Source organism: Mixophyes fleayi, chromosome 3, assembly GCF_038048845.1.
Source record: "Mixophyes fleayi isolate aMixFle1 chromosome 3, aMixFle1.hap1, whole genome shotgun sequence".
NCBI classification, from domain to species: Eukaryota; Metazoa; Chordata; class Amphibia; order Anura; family Limnodynastidae; genus Mixophyes; species Mixophyes fleayi.
Window position 1 is genome coordinate 132,809,360 of NC_134404.1, and position 14,068 is coordinate 132,823,427.

Consider the following 14,068-nt stretch of genomic DNA (forward strand, 5'->3'; position numbering starts at 1 on the left):
CTTAGCTTCCAAGATCAGACAAGATTGGACTTATTCAGGGTGGTGTGGCTGCAGGTATTGGTTGTCTCCTGACCTACATCTCTTATACATCTCAAAACCAGCATTGAAGGAAGCAAGAACAAGAGAGAGAAAAAAAAGGCCTACAGCACCTGGTATTCCCAGGTGGACTCCCATCCAAGTACTAACCAGGCCCGGCCCTGCTTAGCTTCGAAGATCAGATGACATTGGGCTTGTTCAGGGAGGTGTGGCTGTATGTATTGGCTGCCTTCTGACCTACATCTCTTATACATCTCAAAACTAGCATTGAAGGAAGCAAGAACAAGAGAGAGAAAAAAAAAGGCCTACAGCACCTGGTATTTCCAGGTGGTCTCCCATCCAAGTATTAACCAGGCCTGACCCTGCTTAGCTTTCAAGATCTGACGAGATTGGGCTTGCTCACTGTGAGGTGGCTGTAGGTATTTGTTGCCTACTGACCTACATCTCAAAACCAGCATTGAAGGAAGCAAGAACAAGAGAGAGAAAAAAAAAGGCCTACAGCACCTGGAATTCCCAGGTTGCCTCACATCCAAGTACTAACCAGGCCTAGCCCTGCTTAGCTTACAAGATCAGACGAGATTGGGCTTGTTCAGGGTGGTGTGGCCGTGGGTGTTGGTTACCTACTGACCTACATCTCTTATACATCTCAAAACCAGCATTGAAGGAAGCAAGAACAAGAGAGAGAGAAAAAAAAGGCCTATGGCACCTGGTATTCCCAGGTGGTCTCCCATCCAAGTACTAACCAGGCCTGGCCCTGTTTAGCTTCCAAGATCAGACGAGATTAGGCTTGGTCAGGGTGGTGCAGCTGTAGGTGTTGGTTGCCACCTGACCTACATCTCTTATACATCTCAAAACCAGCATTGAAGGAAGCAAGAACAAGAGAGAGATAAAAAAAGGCCTAAAGCACCTTGTATTCCCAGGTGGTCTCCCATCCAAGTACTAACCAGGCCCAGCCCTGCTTAGCTTCCAAGATCAGATGAGATTGGGCTTGTTCAGGGTGGTGTGGCTGCAGGTATTGGTTGCCTACTGACCTACATCTCTTATACATCTCAAAACCAGCATTGAAGGAAGCAAGAACAAGAGAGAGAAAAAAAAAGGCCTACAGCACCTGGTATTCCCAGGTGGTCTCCCATCCAAGTATTAACCAGGCCCGGCCCTGCTTAGCTTCCAAGATCTGATGAGATTGGGCTTGTTCAAGGTGTTGTGGCTGTAGGTATTGGTTGTCTCCTGACCTACATCTCTTATACATCTCAAAACCAGCATTGAAGGAAGCAAGAACAAGAGAGAGAAAAAAAATGCCTACAGCACCTGGTATTCCCAGGTGGACTCCCATCCAAGTACTAACCAGGCCCGGCCCTGCTTAGCTTACAAGATCAGACGAGATTGGGCTTGTTCAGGGTGGTGTGGCCGTGGGTGTTGGTTGCTTACTGACCTACATCTCTTATACATCTCAAAACCAGCATTGAAGGAAGCAAGAACAAGAGAGAGAAAAAAAAAGGCCTATTGCACCTAGTATTCCCAGGTGGTCTTCCATTCAAGTACTAACCAGGCCTGGCCCTGTTTAGCTTCCTAGATCAGATGAGATTAGGCTTGGTCAAGGTGGTGCAGCTGTAGGTGTTGGTTGCCTCCTGACCTACATCTCTTATACATCTCAAAACCAGCATTGAAGGAAGCAAGAACAAGAGAGAGATAAAAAAAGGCCTACAGCACCTTGTATTCCCAGGTGGTCTCCCATCCAAGTACTAACCAGGCCCAGCCCTGCTTAGCTTCCAAGATCAGATGAGATTGGGCTTGTTCAGGGTGGTGTGGCTGTAGGTATTGGTTGCCTACTGACCTACATCTCTTATACATCTCAAAACCAGCATTGAAGGAAGCAAGAACAAGAGAGAGAAAAAAAAAAAGGCCTACAGCACCTGGTATTCCCAGGTGGTCTCCCATCCAAGTATTAACCAGGCCCGGCCCTACTTAGCTTCCAAGATCTGATGCGATTGGGCTTGTTCAGGGTGTTGTGGCAGTGGGTATTGGTTGCCTACTGACCTACATCTCTTATACATCTCAAAACCAGCATTGAAGGAAGCAAGAACAAGAGAGAGACAAAAAAAGGCCTACGGCACCTGGTATTCCCAGGTGGTCTCCCATCCAAGTACTAACCAGGCCCAGCCCTGCTTAACTTCCAAGATCAGACGAGATTGGGCTTGTTTAGGGTGGTGTGGCTGTAGGTATTGGTTGCCTACTGACCTACATCTCTTATACATCTCAAAACCAGCATTGAAGGAAGCAGTAACGAGAGAAATAAAAAAATGCCTACGGCACCTGGAATTCCCAGGTGGTCTCCCATCCAAGTACTAACCAGGCCCGGCCCTGCTTAGCTTCCAAGATCAGACGAGATTGGGCTTGTTCAGGGTGGTGTGGCTGTAAGTATTGGTTGCCTACTGACCTACATGTCTTATACATCTCAAAACCAGCATTGAAGGAAGCAAGAACAAGAGAGAGAGAGAGAAAAAAAAAGGCCTACGGCACCTGGTATTCCCAGGTGGTCTCCCAACCAAGTACTAACCAGGCCCGGCCCTGCTTAGCTTCCTAGGTCAGACGAGATTGGGCTTGTTCAGGGTGGTGTGGCTGCAGGTATTGGTTGCCTACTGAACTACATCTCTTATACATCTCAAAACCAGCATTAAAGGAAGTAAGAACAAGAGAGAGAAAAAAAAAGGCCTATGGCACCTGGTATTCGCAGGTGGTCTCCCATCCAAGTACTAACGAGACCTGGCCCTGCTTAGCTTCCAAGATCAGGCAGGATTGGGCTTGTTCAGAGTGGTGTCGCTGTAGGTATTGGTTATTTACTGAGCTACATCTCTTATTCATCTCAAAACCAGCATTGAAGGAAGCAAGAACAAGAGAGAGAAAAAAAAATGCCTACGGCACCTGGTATTCCCAGGTGGTCTCCCATCCAAGTACTAACCAGGCTCGGCCCTGCTTAGCTTCCAAGATCAGGCGAGATTGGGCTTGTTTAGGGTGGTGTGGCTGTAGGTATTGGTTATCTACTGACCTACATCTCTCATACATCTCAAAACCAGCATTGAAGGAAGCAAGAACAAGAGAGAGAAAAAAAAAAGGCCTACGGCACCTGGTATTCCCAGGTGGTCTCCCATCCAAGTACTAACCAGGCCTGCCCCTGCTTAGCTTCCAAGATCAGACGAGATTGGGCTTGTTCAGGGTGGTGTGGCTGTAGGTGTTGGTTGCTTACAGACCTACATCTCTTATACATCTCAAAACCAGCATTGAAGGAAGCAAGAACAAGAGAGAGAGAAAAAAAAGGCCTACAGCACCTGGTATTCCCAGGTGGTTTCCCATCTAAGTACTAACCAGGCCCGGCCCTGCTTAGCTTCCAAGATCAGGCAAGATTGGGCTTGTTCAGGGTGGTGTGGCTGTAGGTATTGGTTGCCTACTGACCTACATCTCTTATACATCTCAAAACCAGTATTGAAGGAAGCAAGAACAAGAGAGAGAGAGAGAGAAAAAAATCCACCCCCACTGGATCCACAACTGGTTACAATGGATCATGTTAGAAGACATATCCATACCTCCATCCATTTCCTGCTAAAAAAAATCAGAGCAATTTAGATCAAAATCTAATCCCCTCTGGCCACACCCTGAACTGCCAACTCTGTCCCTAATCTGGCATAGTCCACACCTTTTCAAATGACAAAAAATAAGGACTGTCTCGAAAAATGGGACAAATGCTAAATCTAGTGTTGCAACACATTCCTGTTTCACGATGTTTGGTTTTCAAATAAAACTATACCATACTTGCATACTTTTACTTGCACGCCTCCAGGGAATCCTGGAGGGACAGTAAAGAACAAGTCCTGAGGGGGCAGGACACAGAGATTAGCATCATCAAATGACGTGATTTGATTCAAATCACGTCATGGAGGCCCCATCCTGCCCACTTCATTAGGAAGTGGGTGGGATGAGGGAGAATGGCCTGCTTTCACGGGAGACCTACCCGGAACTCGGGAGTCTCCCAGACATTCCAGGAGAGTGGGCAAGTATAAACTTTACATAAACAAATAAAATCACTATGCTACTCTTGCGTACTAAATAAAAAAAGTGATTCTCCAAAAGATTGGAGAACTCTGGATGGGTGTAAAGGAAGCTCCAAGAGTGTTTTCACTTGATAAATATGTTTATTTACTCTAGACATATGCCAATGTTTTATTAAAACTATATTAAATTCCATTATCAAGTCTCCAGACGAGCATTTGCCCATTATTCTATCAATGAACACCAAGAAGGATTTTGATAGGATTTATTGGAAATTTATGCTAAAAACTCTAAATATAAATATATATATATATATATATATATATATATATATATATATATATATTGTCGAAGTCGTATAATTGGATGAACGAAAGTATATTGGTTAATATTGTTTTAGTGGTAGATTGCACTCAGTAACCGAGAACGTCCAAAACACTGTTTCCTGAAAAGTCACACTAACTGTCAGGATGTTGGATCGGGAGAGTAAGTTGTGGAACAGTAATTTCTTAGGCTCAGACAAGTGCCAAGTGTAAGCTACAAGCACCAAGAGTAGCAGAGACACTGGTACCCATTCCACCCACTGCAGAGGAGCCAACACTCAGAGAAGGGTCCAAGGGCACTCATGAATCTGTTCTGGAAGGCCTCAAATGCAGTTAATAGCACCTGAGCCAAAGGCGAAGACAGTTGTCCAGCATGAAGTTGTAGTTTTTCCTGTTCTGTGTTTCTCTCATTTCATTCTCTTCTCAGGACGGTCAATTCTTTTAATTATTAGCAGGTGACAGAGGCTGGTTCAGGTAATGATATTGAGGAGTTGGGGATGGAGGAGAAGTTAGTAGCATAATCGGTCCAGCCAATCACTCTATTCAATTCAGGGGTAAAGGAAAATTTGGAAACCTTGGAGCTTGGAGAAAGTTCGAGGGGCTATTGTCTGAGTAACATTACGTCCGTAAGTACGTTGACCACATAGTTAAAAAAAGAGGTACACCCAACGATGCCAGTCCAGTAATATTCGGACTTGAGCAGGCATCCTTGAGAATGATTATCATTCTTGGGTGGGTAAGGTTTTAGACCAAACATAGTGCTGGGCGTGCTCTCACATGCCTCAGTGATTATATCAAGTAGGACTAGTTCTCTTTCCACTAAATATTCTTGAGATACCCGAATTATGGGTGGGAGGTCACTAGGGAAAACGTACAACACCTACGTCCCTTAGTCTGGAAGTCTCCCAATGCTTTGCAAGACGATCACTGTTAAAATCTGAGTATTCAAGTGTTGATGAAAAGAACTGATGACATTATTAGAAGAGTGTATATTAACGCAAGCTGAAGGAGATTGTATATGACATTATTGATAGACATAGGATGATGCTATTGATGAACATGAAGTGTTTAAATGTATTCTGAGCTGAAAGACATGCGTTGGACAGATGAACCTGTTAGACATGAAGGACTGTAGTAGAGTATTCTGGATAACTGATACATGTTCTATTGTATTCTGTACCCTTCCAAATAATGTATTACGTGTTTTATTGCACCCTTGAAGGGCATACAAAATGTTATCTCCAAGCTCCAGAAGTGTACGATCTATAGTAAAAGAAGAAATCGTTTTGAGGATAAAGATTTTCTCTTATGATAACTTGTTTAGAGCTACAAACAGCGTGGTCATACACCAAGGGGGACTTGCACTACATAGCAATGAAACGTGGTACTGAGTAAGGATGAGCGGGCTTGGATGTCTGGAATCCGAGCCCACCCAAACAGTGTGATTCCGAGTCAGATCCGAGCGATGTCCGGGTATTCCCGCTGATTCCGAAACTTAAAAGGAGGCTCTGACTCATAATCCCGCTGTCGAATCTCGCGATACCCGGATCCTTTAAATTTCCCGCTTGCCGCCGCCATCTTCACTCGGCCATTGATCAGGGAAGAGGGAGGGTGTGTTAGGTGGTCCTCTGATTTCTCGTGCTGTGCTGTGTTCTGCTCAGTCCAGTCCAGTGGTGCTGTGTCCTGTGCTCTTTCCTGCTGAGTCCAGTGGTGCTGTGTCCTGTGCTCTGTCCTGCTGAGTCCAGTGGTGCTTTGTGCAGTGCTGTGTCCTGCTGATTTAGTGGTGCTGTGTCCTGTGCTCTGTTCTGCTAAGGGCATTGTTATTTCTAAATTATTCCAAAGTTATAAAAACTGTATTAAAAAGTTATAAAAAAATAAATATAAAAAAAAAAATTCTAAAAAAATTATACGAAAAAAAAAAAAATTAGGTTGAAAAAAATAGGTAGTACTATTTCAATTCAAAGTCACACTACGTTCACTCTTGCAGCTGTCACAAAAAATAGGTAGTACTATTTCAATTCAAAGTCACATTACGTTCACTCTTGCAGCTGTCACAAAAATTAGGTAGTACTATTTCAATTCAAAGTCACATTATGTTCACTCTTCCAGCTGTCACAAAAATTAGGTACTGCTGAATAACTACAGTCCAGTGGTACTCACCTGTGCCGCAGATAATTTGTAAAGGCTTTGCCCAGTGTGTGTGGTTTAGGGGTACGCTCTCTTGTGCTGCATATAATGGAGTACCAAAATTTTGAGGATAAAGTAGGGAAAGATCAAGACCCACTTCCTTCTAATGCTGAAGCTGCTGCCACTAGTCATGGACATAGACGATGAAATACCATCAACGTCGTCTGCCAAGGCCGATGCCCAATCTCCTAGTATAGGGCATGTAAAATCCAAAAACCCAAAGTTGACTAAAATTAGCAAAAAAAGAAAATTGAAAACATCTGAGGAGAAACGTAAACTTGCCAATATGCCATTTACGACACGGAGTGGCAAGGAACGGCTTAGGCCCTGACCTGTGTTCAGGACTAGTGGTTCAGCTTCACCCAAGGATCTAAGCCCTCCTCCTCCCCCCCTCTCAAAAAAATTGAAGAGTTATGCTGTCAGCAACAACAACAAAACAGCAAACAACTCTGTCTTCTAAACAGATGACATCACAAATCCCCAAGGCGAGTCCAAGGGTGTTGGTGGTTGCGAAGCCTGAACTTTCCATCACTGTACAGGAAGAGGTGACTCCATCCACCATTTGCAGCACACCCTCTGCATATGCTGGAAGGATGACCCACAGTGTAGATTCAGATTTGGATAATCAAGGTGTCAAGGAGGCTATTGATGTAGCTGGCATTGTGGAGGAACTTGACGAGGAGGATGCTGATGTGGTTATCATAAATGAGCCACCAGGGGGGGAAACAGTTGTTGTCCATGGGATGAAAAAGCCCATCGTCATGCCTAGTCAGAAGACCGAAAAATCCACCTCTTCTGTCTGGAGTTATTTTTATCCGAATCCGGACAACAAATGTATGGCCATAAGTAGCTTATGTAAAGCTCAAATAAGCAGAGGTAAGGATCTTGGCCACCTAGGGACATCCTATCATTTCAGCCACAGTAGTTTGGTAGGCCCTGTCGCTGAAATGATCGGTTTGTTAAAGTGTGCATGTCCTATTTCAACAACATCAGGGTGGGTGGGAGGGCCCAAGGACAATACCATCTTGCAACTCTTTTTTTGGCATTATGTGCTCTTTGGGGTCTAGTTCTATCTCCATCAGAGATATTCCTGCAGGCCATGTCACCGGCACAGCTATGTTGGTGTTAGACGTGCGCTGCATACTCTGTCTGATTTAGCAGAAGCTAGCCATTGGCCTTGATAATCAAATAGGCTTTCCGTGATATTACATTGTCAGGGATTAGGCTAAACAGAGTGTCATGGTATTTGAGATCCTTACCTTACCTACACACAGCGTATACAGCGCTGCTATTTGTTCTATCATATTAATGTTTAGATAGGGTCTCTACATATTAACACACTCCGCTTGCTCACATCACCCAATGAAGCAAGCGCTATATAAGTGCCAACTTTATACACGTTAGGCAGCGTCTTTAACGAGAATACAGTATCTATATAATTGTGAGTGCTTTAAGATCTTACATGACCTTTAATCAGGCCACTTTAATCGCTGCTCTATTACAGATCTCTGTACAGTGATCATCATGCATATTTTTGCAGAACCAATTTAAATATATAAACAGGGTCTCCTAGAATACGTACTATTTTATTTAAAGGAGTCTTAAGGGGCATTGCACTCTAATAGAGAGACTCATCATTTCTGAATAAAAAAAATGCTCTAATTCTTGTTAAGTTCCCAAAAAGAGGAACTGACATTTCTATTACTACGTTCATTGTTTGTGTAGTTCAAAAAACGAGGAACTGCCATTTCTATTGATATTTTCATTCTATATGTAGTTCCCAAAAAGAGGAACTGCCATTTCTATTGATATTTTCATTCTATATGTAGTTCCCAAAAAGAGGAACTGCCATTTCTATTTATATTTTCATTCTATATGTAGTTCCCAAAAAGGGGAACTGCCATTTCTATTGATATTTTCATTCTATATGTAGTTCCCAAAAAGAGGAACTGCCATTTCTATTGATATTTTCATTCTATATGTAGTTCCCAAAAAGAGGAACTGCCATTTCTATTACTACTTTCTTTCTTTCTTTCTTTCAAAAAAAGAGGAACTGCCATTTCTATTACTACTTTCTTTCTTTCTGTATTTCAAAAAAGACGAACTGCCATTTCTATTGCTACGTTTTGTTTTTTTTGTAGTTCAAAAAAAAAATAACTGCGGCCTTAACTGCTATGTTGGTGTTAGACGTGCATCCAGTGTCCGCTATCTGTGCAGTGGTATTCAGACCAGTTGAGGTTTTTTTATTGTGGCCCCGCTACCAAATTGGGTACCGGGGCCACTCCACTACGCAGTCCAAAAAGCTACCTCGGTCCAACGTTTTGGACTAAAAACAATATTGTGAGGTGTGAGGTGTTCCAAATACACTGGAAATTAGTGGAAATTATTGTTATTGAATGTTATTGAGGTTAATAATAGCGTAGGAGTGAAAAACAAACAAAAAACTAGATTTTAGCACTTTTTATGCTTTTTTAAAAATAAATCAGAACCCAAAACCCTAAATCAGAACCAAAACCTTTCGTTAGGTGTTTTGCCAAAACAAATCAGAACCCAAAACCTCAAGCTAATCAGAACCCAAAACACCTTAGTATTGAGATCCTGCATATAACATCTTTAAGGTGATAGTTTATTATACTATCAAAGGGTGGAACTGTCAAAGTCGTATAATTGGATGAACGAAAGTATATTGGTTAATATTGTTTTAGTGGCCGATTGCACTCAGTATGCCACACGTGCATACGGCGATCGCAAGGTAAAATACGCACGTACACACTCGCATCACAACATTTAGTTATTTATATAATTCATATTCATATTGGTTCCGTTACACAGTAATTTATTAGCAGATAGTATTTAGTTTATTATTAGTTTATATAATATGATTATATGTACACTTCAGTGTTATTTAAGGTTCAGGTTATAGGAAAGATGTCATGTCTAGAATATTAAACCCCTATTCATCAGCAGCTGTCCGGTTCATTCAGAGAAGAGATAGCACATTGCTAACATAAGTTATTGTTGTTAGGGAATAAACCTTTAATATGATGCTGGCTTTAAAATGCTAATGGACTGATTGTAATTGGAGTTTTGGCGGGAAGAACAGAGCTCATCCCCTGGAGAGATGACCCCCACCTTTGGATTCCTTAGATTGAACCAGCCTATGACCTGTTTACCCTGGACCCATCTGAAGTCTGGACCTATAGAAACAAGCCACGTCATCTCTATTGTTCACTCTGTAACACTGAAAGTATATATAATCATAGCTGCACCCCCACTAGCCTCAATCTACTCTGATAACAGTATTCAAGGGTGAACTACTGTCCACTGGTGCCCGTGGTTAGCGCAGCAAAGCGCAGCGGTATGTATGTATCTTTTGGTATTGGCTGTACTGTACTGTATCATAATATAATCATGTATTGAACTGTTAAACTTTGCATCTGCTAAAATAAATTACTTTGGGCATTAGAAACACAATACACTCGCTTGGGCAATGCTTATTTGAAAACGATAGAATTACTTTAATAATTTATATTTACACACACACTATATATATTTGTCTGGAGGTTTTTCAAGTTGCATGCAGCCCCTTTACACCTCTCCCACAGCTAGAATGTAATTTGCTGGTTCTTCTACCTGCATTTTTTTCCTTTCAAATGTTCCTATTTGGCTGCTGAGCCAAGTCTCACCCCTGGGCAACAAATTGTCAACCAGCCCCTGGGTTCTCAGCAAGGATGCCCATTATCCCCCTTGGTTTTCGCCTTAGTGATAGAGCCCTTGGCGGCCATAATTAGAGCCTCGCAATATGTAGGAGGAGTGTATGTGGTAAACACTAACTATATAGCAAAGTATTGAGGTAAAAAATTAGTTTCACAAAGTCAGAAACCCTAATGCTCTGCATCCCTCCTTATGTACTAAATTGTACTTGTCCTAATAGTTTAATCTCAAGTGGCAATCTTAAAAAAAAAAATACTTAAGTGTCTCTAACACCTTCTCATATGACACCCTATATCAAGAAATTGTCCCATCCTATTTTAAAAAGAATTAAAAAAAGATTCCCAAATTTTGTGGCTAAGCAGGATCATAGCCATCAACATGTCTGGAGAATCAATGTTGCACTGGCAACCAATAAGGGCTCCGGGAAGTCCATTTATACTAATTTTTTTTACCTGATTGGAGAGTGCGGTCAGCTGGGCTGAAGTAGTACTTTGAAAGGCTGAGATGGATCAGGTGACTAGATTGAAGATGGCAGCGCCCATGTACTGGTTTTGCAGGGGTCTCTGGAGTGGAGACTGCTATGCCCCTAGGAGTTGTTTTTGCCTGGCACCAAATCTATAGGACAATCCCGCTCTCTATGTGGTGGTAAGGAGTCAGCACCAGCTTTACTGAAGACATTGGAAAAGTTCCTGTAAAACAAGAGTGGAAACTCTTGACCTGAGGAGAGTATGGTAGTGGTATAACATGCTGAAGACAGGAGTCCTTACAAGATGCACCCCAGTATGTACGCTGAAAAGTAATCCATCCAATCTGGAGCCAAGGTAAATCTAGAACTAAGGAATGTGAAGTTTTGGGAATAATGAGAAGCAATTAAGCAATTCTGAGTGTAGAACCCCCATTCAATCTTGAGATGGAGAGTCTGGTGGGTGACAATACTATCAGAGATGTGACTTCCACTGCTGTAATGTAGAAAGGTCAGTGTAACGGCTCTTTGGGTAGCCGTAAATCTTGAACCACCATGTCAGTAATGCAGTTTGCAGCGGCAACAGAATCAAGAAGCGATAGGTTTTCGGTTTGCTGAGTATGTTCAAGAGTGATTGTTACTACACAATCAGATTTTTGTGGAGAATTGAATACTCCTAACCTAGCTTGTCCATCACTGAATATCATCATCATCCTCAACATTTATTTATATAGCGCCAGCAAATTCCGTAGCGCTTTACAATTGAATAGGAGCTGATGCTTGGAGCAGGAATCAAGTAAGTGTCTCAGACCTGAACAGTAAAGGCATAAGTTCACCAGTCGGCATCGCCGACATTTCTCATGGGTTAAGCGAAAGCAGCTCACCTGCATGGCCTCATTGCTTGGTGGTGAGGGCTGCCGTGGCCGAAGGTGGTGATGCAGCTTAACCCTTACTCCCATTCTTATCTCCAGGGCACGTTCCCGAAAGAGTAAATCCGTTTTGATATACAGGGAAATAAGTTCATCAAAAGTAGAAGGCAGACCACAAGTGGATAATTTGTCTATCATTTTTATCAGATAAGCCAATCCAGAAGGTTGTTATCAGGGCCTCATCATTCCACTTCAACTCAGAAGCCAGTATTTGGAACTGAACCAGGTATTGGCTGACTGGACGAGAGCCTTGACGTTGGCGTAGGATATTTAAGGATGCTGAGGTGGTTCTACCTGGCTCTTCGAAGATCCAATGGAAGGCTGCTATGAATCCAGAACATGAGGAAAGCAAGGGATTTTCTCTTTCCCATAATGAGGATTCTCAAACTTATGCATGTCCCGACAGGAGGGAAAAAATGTATGCAACTTTTGCTTCCTCCGTAGGGAAACTGCTGGGCTGTAGCTCAAAATGGATCTCACATTGAATCAGAAACCCTCTGCACAGTTTTAGATCACCATCAAATTTGGCAGGATTTGGCAGATAAAACGAGAAGCCGTGGCTGGAACTTGAACAGGTGGAGCTTGTGCAGGAACTGAAGAGTCACCTGAACCAGAGTGTAGTTTGAATGATACTCTGTCAGGAGAACAACTCTTGGAGGAGCTGCATGATTTGTCTCTGTGTAGAATCCTGTTTCTCAAGCTGATTCAGCAGGCATTGCACTAAGCCCGATCCTTGGGGAAGACCACTAGTGGAATTTATTAGGCCAGTGCAAACTCTCACCCCTGGGGATTTGTCTGTACTCATACTGGGTTGTGTGTCTGGACCTGTACTGGCGTCTATGAGAACAAAGCTGCGTGGTCTGATGGTAGTTGCTGAGAGTTAAGAAGACTACTGATTAAGAATGGCACTGGAGACTGGCAAGAAGTGAGGAATAGCAATACAGGGATCAGATTAAGCAGAGGAGACCAAGTCTGAACTGGAGTGCTGGACCCTGAAGGGTACCAGAATGCTTGAAAAGAAATGGAGGCTGCACTGAGTAGAAATTAATTAGAAGAATGTAGACTGCTGGGAGCCAGGTTGGCGTCTGGGGACTCAACGTTGCATCGGCAACCAGTACGCTCCAGGAAGTCCTTATATTTGTCTAATTTTTGTTACCTGATTAAAAACTGCAGTCAGCTGAGCTGAAGCTGCACTCTGACTGGCTGAAATGGATCAGGGGACTAGATTTAAGATGGCAGCACCCAGGAACTGGTTTTGGAGGGAACTCTGCTATCCTGATTGGATGCTGCAGTCAGCTGAGCTGAAGCAGTACTTTGTCTGGCTGAGGGAGAGCAGGTGACTGAATTCAAGATGGCAGCACCCACGTACTGGTTTTAGAGGGATCTCTGGAGTGGAGACAGACTGGGCAACATCTTGCACACAGATCTGAGACCAGCAGAGTCTGCAGACTGCAGGAACAGCTTAGAAAGACAGGGGTAATTAACAGGGCCTGAGAGCCTGGTGCGTCATGACACAAAGTTTGCGTCGTCTTTATGGTTTGTTTAGTTGCCAAGCATGTTCCATAGGATTATTTTGGTGGTTTCAATCTGCAAGAAAAGATTTTGGAACACTGTTATGGCTTTTCTCTTTTTAATGGGCAGCTACAGGACCTTTGGAATTTTGTTATGGGGTTTAAAGCTTACAAGATTTGGATCTATTAAAGCTTAAACGATTTGGATTGTTTACAGATGAACACAGATGTTGGTAAGTATTATTGTGATTTTTATTTGTAAATACATTTTATGGTGCTGAGTGTTGTTTATTTAAATTTTGGGTTGGTGCACTACATGTTGCAGCGGGCACTGGGTGCTAGGACATACTAACACTTGTGGTTTACTACTAGCACCAGCATGCACAGAGTGTTAATGGCAGCTGGGCTTGTGGAGACCTGTAGTGCACCGACTCAAAGTAGTGTCTTTCTAATATTTAACACATTTAATACAACAGAGGTGTGGGAAGAGCCCTGGTGCTTTCAGCATGGGGCTGGGTAACCCTAGGGAACCCATCTCCCTAGGGAATCCAGCCCCATACTGAACCGCCTGGGCACGATTTGTTTGTTTGTGGGCTTTTTCTTTTTATTGGGGGTTAACCCTTTGTGTGCTGGTCAAGCAGCTGTATTGCAGCTGGGTCCACCGTCTGCCAGCAAAAGTTTTTAGGTGTTTTCGAAGGGAGGCGGGTAATTATAACTTTTATTACTGTTTAAATGTTATTTTAACACTGTTTTTGACACGCAGGCATTGCTCATTTATTGCCGGCATTGTCACTGTCGGCAATCACAAGTGGAAATGACGGCATTTACGCTCCCAGCATATTCATGTCGGCAGGATTAGTG

General features: G+C 43.0%; 3 non-coding genes and 13 pseudogenes across 3 annotated transcripts; all 16 read right to left on the reverse strand.

Annotated features, from left to right (window-relative positions):
• The window catches only part of LOC142146160 (5S ribosomal RNA), a 119-nt pseudogene extending 63 nt beyond the window's left edge, over positions 1–56 (reverse strand).
• An 81-nt stretch (positions 57–137) lies between these two features.
• LOC142145912 (5S ribosomal RNA) lies at positions 138–256 on the reverse strand (annotated as a pseudogene).
• An 82-nt stretch (positions 257–338) lies between these two features.
• Positions 339–457, reverse strand: LOC142146749 (5S ribosomal RNA; annotated as a pseudogene).
• A 71-nt stretch (positions 458–528) lies between these two features.
• LOC142146600 (5S ribosomal RNA) lies at positions 529–647 on the reverse strand (annotated as a pseudogene).
• An 83-nt stretch (positions 648–730) lies between these two features.
• Positions 731–849, reverse strand: LOC142146331 (5S ribosomal RNA; annotated as a pseudogene).
• Positions 850–931: 82 nt separating this feature from the next.
• On the reverse strand, positions 932–1,050 carry LOC142145162 (5S ribosomal RNA; annotated as a pseudogene).
• Positions 1,051–1,132: 82 nt separating this feature from the next.
• On the reverse strand, positions 1,133–1,251 carry LOC142147914 (5S ribosomal RNA; annotated as a pseudogene).
• An 81-nt stretch (positions 1,252–1,332) lies between these two features.
• On the reverse strand, positions 1,333–1,451 carry LOC142145242 (5S ribosomal RNA; annotated as a pseudogene).
• Positions 1,452–1,734: 283 nt separating this feature from the next.
• Positions 1,735–1,853, reverse strand: LOC142145767 (5S ribosomal RNA). The gene has a single exon (XR_012689895.1). It is a non-coding gene; the product is annotated as a 5S ribosomal RNA (ribosomal RNA).
• An 84-nt stretch (positions 1,854–1,937) lies between these two features.
• Positions 1,938–2,056, reverse strand: LOC142146056 (5S ribosomal RNA; annotated as a pseudogene).
• Positions 2,057–2,138: 82 nt separating this feature from the next.
• LOC142146466 (5S ribosomal RNA) lies at positions 2,139–2,257 on the reverse strand. The gene has a single exon (XR_012689975.1). It is a non-coding gene; the product is annotated as a 5S ribosomal RNA (ribosomal RNA).
• An 80-nt stretch (positions 2,258–2,337) lies between these two features.
• LOC142147372 (5S ribosomal RNA) lies at positions 2,338–2,456 on the reverse strand. Its single transcript, XR_012690522.1, has one exon. It is a non-coding gene; the product is annotated as a 5S ribosomal RNA (ribosomal RNA).
• An 88-nt stretch (positions 2,457–2,544) lies between these two features.
• LOC142145337 (5S ribosomal RNA) lies at positions 2,545–2,663 on the reverse strand (annotated as a pseudogene).
• A 283-nt stretch (positions 2,664–2,946) lies between these two features.
• Positions 2,947–3,065, reverse strand: LOC142145791 (5S ribosomal RNA; annotated as a pseudogene).
• Positions 3,066–3,148: 83 nt separating this feature from the next.
• On the reverse strand, positions 3,149–3,267 carry LOC142147893 (5S ribosomal RNA; annotated as a pseudogene).
• An 83-nt stretch (positions 3,268–3,350) lies between these two features.
• Positions 3,351–3,469, reverse strand: LOC142145161 (5S ribosomal RNA; annotated as a pseudogene).
• Between the last annotated feature and the right edge of the window lie 10,599 nt (positions 3,470–14,068).